We start from the raw sequence: 4,586 nt of genomic DNA on the forward strand, positions 1-4,586 counted from the left end.
TCTTTCAGAACCCCAAAACGTGGGGACCTCTTCATTGTTCTTGTACCTGAGGAGCAAATAATAGCAATTTTATCTACTTCTGTCTATCTACGCAGTACATGTTTGCATGAAGAAAATGCCTTGTTCTGTGTGGATGTCCAGGGACTGCTTGCTTCCTGAGGACAACAAAACATTCACACCCCAATGTGAATTCTTCTTCAATGAAGAACTAATTTAAGTTATCTCTGTTCTTCTCACTGACAGCTATTGGTAAAAGTGTTGGCAGTATTTAAATTTTAGGAGCATAAAAGGAACAATTTTGAATTTAGTAATTTCATTTTTTGAAAAAAGCTGTTAGCTGAGGTTGTGAGGTTGTGGCTTACATGTAAAGTTACATGTTGCCCAGCAGTGGTGAGGTTATTGATGTCCATGCTTTCCTTTCGTTGTCAACTTCACTGATGATGGTATGGATTTTTCTGATTGAAATGACAGACAGTAAAAGACTTCCATGATAAAAGAGAGTGTGTTTTAGTGTGTCTTTGCAGTAAAGCTTTTATTTTTCAATTACATTTACATTGATAGCAGAAGTTTATGACCTGGTTAGGATAGATTTTCCGTTTCAGAGCTGTCATGCCTGTTTATCTCTGAAAGCAGCAAAACTGTGCTTAGAGTTAAGGTAATAGAGAGCATACACTGTCTAAATGGCAAGAACAGGTATTTTTGCTGTCTTCCAGCACTACAACGTAAGAGATTTGAATGAGTGTTGTAAAACATAATAATTCAAGAAGAGAAGAAGATGAGTAATACAGGAAAGTTAGTGAAATTACTTTCTTGAAGGAGGAGGGGAAAACATTTTGTGGGGATTTCTCAATCTGCGATAAGTACTGGCTGTGAAGTAGAAATTGCAAACATCAAAGACAGTTAATTTGTTTTGATAATTAAGTGTTTGCTTACACTGACTGTAACAAGGTTTATTCTCAGAGCTGCATCTGCTGATCCTTGGAGGAAAGAAATCCAAATTCCTGACCCATATTCAGAGGTCATTTACACAGTGATACAGTATTCACACTTACTAGGTTTTTTGAGGTGATCAGAGCATATGTGAACAAAAGGGTGTTCAAAAATCAAGGTGGTTTAGAAGTATCCCCAGGGTAATTATGTGTTTACAGGTCTATTTGAGCTATTGTGTCTAATATACATCTCTAGAGCAGTGCCTTGATAATTGCAGCTGAAGTCCTAGAACCAAGTTGAAGACCTCTAAACTGCTCAGTCTTGCTGCCTGTGATCCTGCCAAGGATCCTGCATAACCATGCTAACATTTGTAATGTTAAAATATAAACATATTGGGAGAATTTGGGCTATTGAGGCTTGACCAAGAGCAAGGATTTTAAAAACTCAAATAAATCCTTCTTGACTCTATGTGGGAATTATAATTTTCTTCCTCTCCAGAAATGAGTCATTGCTAATCTGTATTCCCTCACGTTACATTTTCAGACATCTTTAATATGGAGGATTTAAATGAATGTATTTTGAATTATGTTGCAGTTTAATTCATTCTGTTAAAGCATGCTGCTTACAGAGTTCTCAATTGTATAAATCTATTAATGAAATGATTCTTTTGTACTCAAAGTTGTGTATTTTTGTCATTTCTTGTTATTCGTGTAAAATATTTCTGTATATAGAGAAGAAAATTGTTTTGCCTCTTATTGCTTTCTGTTACTATTTTTTTCACTTGTATGCTTAATGCTTTCATATTTTATTTTGAGCATATGCATAAAAAACGGTAAGATTTCAATGATTTTTCTGTAACCATTTGAGATTTCAAATTCTCAAATCATTCAACAATGCCCTCCTTGAAAGAGATTTTAATTTATTTTTGTGTGAAAACTAAAAATTCAGAGCACAAGTTTGTTGTGGTTAGAATGATGAGGAATATTTTAAGTCCAGTTTTCCAGGAACCATTATGAACTGGCTTGATCTTTTTGGGTTTTTTTGAGAAGTAGTCCTTTTCTGATGTGGAGAAACGTTGAATTACTGTTTTAAAACAAGCTGTTAAGTAGAATGGCATTGTCTTTTCTGTACATATTACACCTGTGAAAACACCTGAGAAAATAAACAAAAAAAAAAGAGAGAAAATAAACATAAACATTCTCCGAAAAGGTAGCAAAAGTCTTCAGAATTGACTCTATGTTTGTACATTCACAGGTTTCTTGGATTTAATGCCCAACTTCATAGTCTCAAACAATTTATTTTATCTGTATATTAAATAACAAAGATTGCCTGATTTAAGTGGTTTTGTTTAAGCCAAAATGTTTCTCATGTAAAGCATTTAGAGTGCTCTTTTCTAAGACACGGGGGTAGAGACATGTCAAAACAATTGAAAATAGTACCTAAACCAACTGAAATAGTATCCAGCAAGAGAGAAAATACCTAAAAAGAAAATAATTTTCCTAAAATACTACCTGAACTGGGTGTACTACCTTTTAGTTTGGACTGAGTAATTAAGATTCTACAATAAATAAACTAGGCAGCGGTACTGCATGGCATGATTCATATCAACACAAGATAATGACCTTTATGATTCAAGTGCTGCATGTTTGTATGTGACAGATTATTCCTCATATTAGTAGAGTGAAAAATGTTCAGGCTCTTGACTGTTTTGGGGAAGTCTTTCAGCTTGCTAATGATTTAACAGAAATTCTGCTGGAGCAATTTCTCTAAATGCTAAAGTCACTAAAGAATTCCTGAGAGGGAATGGGTATTTCTGGTTGCTTGGAAATGGCCTTTCTCAGCTGCCCACATGCCTGATGGTGAGAACTGTACCTCTGCAACAACTACTTTTTTCTCTCTTGTCCTCTCCTGGTCCCCCCGACCTCCCTGAGGTAGCGCCTTCTGCACTGCTGTGTTGCAACAGGTACAGTGGTGGCAGGAGGAGGTGGAGGCGGCTGGAGAAGCTGTGCAGCCAGCAAACCTCTCACCTCTCCACTCTCTTCTGCCTTGAGTTCAGGTTGGACTGAACAGGAGCACATATATTTGCCTCTAGTGCAAGTATATGTGGAATATATAGCAATCCTGCTAGTGCAGGATTCTTGTTTTATCCCCAGTAGTGTTACAGGTTTTATTCCACACTCATCTTTTGGAGCCCAAGCTACATCTCTCTATAGGCAATTCATGACTGAATAAGAATCCCTTAGCTGACTCGTGTCTCTGTATCTGTGGCTCTGGGCACAGGATCTGCTAGTGACCTTTCACCATAACAAAAGGTCCTACAGCTTGCTCTCAAAGAAAAATGGCATTCATGGAGACAATCACAACTCTACTCAGATATGAGGGGGAAAACAGCCTTAAGTCAATGACCAAATACCAAAGAAGAGCATGTTCCTGGTTTATATTATTGTCCTGTCTAGATAACCATCTTTGCTGGTGTGTGGGCACAGAACACAGCAATAATGAGACATACTCCTTGTATAATTGGTGCTCTGCCTTAAATAGATTACTGCAATCCAAACCTCTGTGGTAGACCTGAAATAAAATTAAGCCTGTTCACCAACATGAGTAGGAATTCCACCAACACTGCCCTGTCTGTTGAAGGAGAAGGTCTAGTGAAATAAATGACAATTCCTCCAAAAGTCAGTTTGTCTGATCTCCAAAGGGGATGTAATCACAGCTGCTATAAGTTTAACAATAGCTTCTTTTGATTTACTGGGTCTGGGCTCTGTGTCAAAGACAGAGGTGAGAGTTTCGTAGCTGAGGGTACTACCTGAACACTCGGATGGCAAGAGGGAGCCACTGAAGCTTATGTGAAAATCTCAGGGCTGTAGTTTAAGCCCTGCTGTTCTTTGGGGTGTCAGTGCTGCCTTTTCCTGTAAAAGTAATTCCTTTCAAAGGAGAGAGATGAAATGACATCTCTTCCATCATCTGCTTCTTAATTGACACTTTAACTGTGAGAATGGTAATTCTGAATTTGGTTCCCTGGACTTGGATTTCCTTCCCTTCCTCACTGGAGAAGATTTGAAGCAGTCATTTATCAGCCTGTGTGCTGTGGTCTGTTCCAGAGGAGATGGGAAGAAAGTGAGAGGCTGTGCTCCAGCCAGCGTTTGATGCAAGGTGGTGTAGAGTTTCGCAGTTAGGCTGTCAGGAGACCAGCAGTGGAAGTCAGGTTCTCCCCATCACGTGCAGTAACTACCCCAGCCATGCGTGTCTCACTTCTGCTGAATGTTTAATTATTCTGTTGAAAGTGAAACAGCTTTTACAGGGTAGGGGAGGGTCCCCTTTCTGTTCTTACCTCAGATTAGGTAATAATCCAGTGATTAAAGCATTGAGGAGAGACTGTTTAAAATCCTCTGGGATCCTGAGAACAACTGAAATCATATCTCCTTCCTAAATATTTTCACTACTGAGTTATGAGGTTAGGAGAGTAGTCTACCAGGACTTTCGGGTTCATTTGTGGGGGTTTTTGCAGCCTTAGCTATTGACTGAGCTCTGAAAATGCTTATGGCTGGACTTTCTCATGGGGCATAGATAATGTAAAGCCTGTTTTGTAAATTCCAGTTTGAGATGGGCACAGCACTGTTCATTGTCATCAGTGCTGCAACACTTCTGGATAT

Source organism: Neopelma chrysocephalum, unplaced genomic scaffold, assembly GCF_003984885.1.
Source record: "Neopelma chrysocephalum unplaced genomic scaffold, ASM398488v2 Primary Assembly neopelma1_23b, whole genome shotgun sequence".
In the NCBI taxonomy this organism is placed as follows: Eukaryota; Metazoa; Chordata; class Aves; order Passeriformes; family Pipridae; genus Neopelma; species Neopelma chrysocephalum.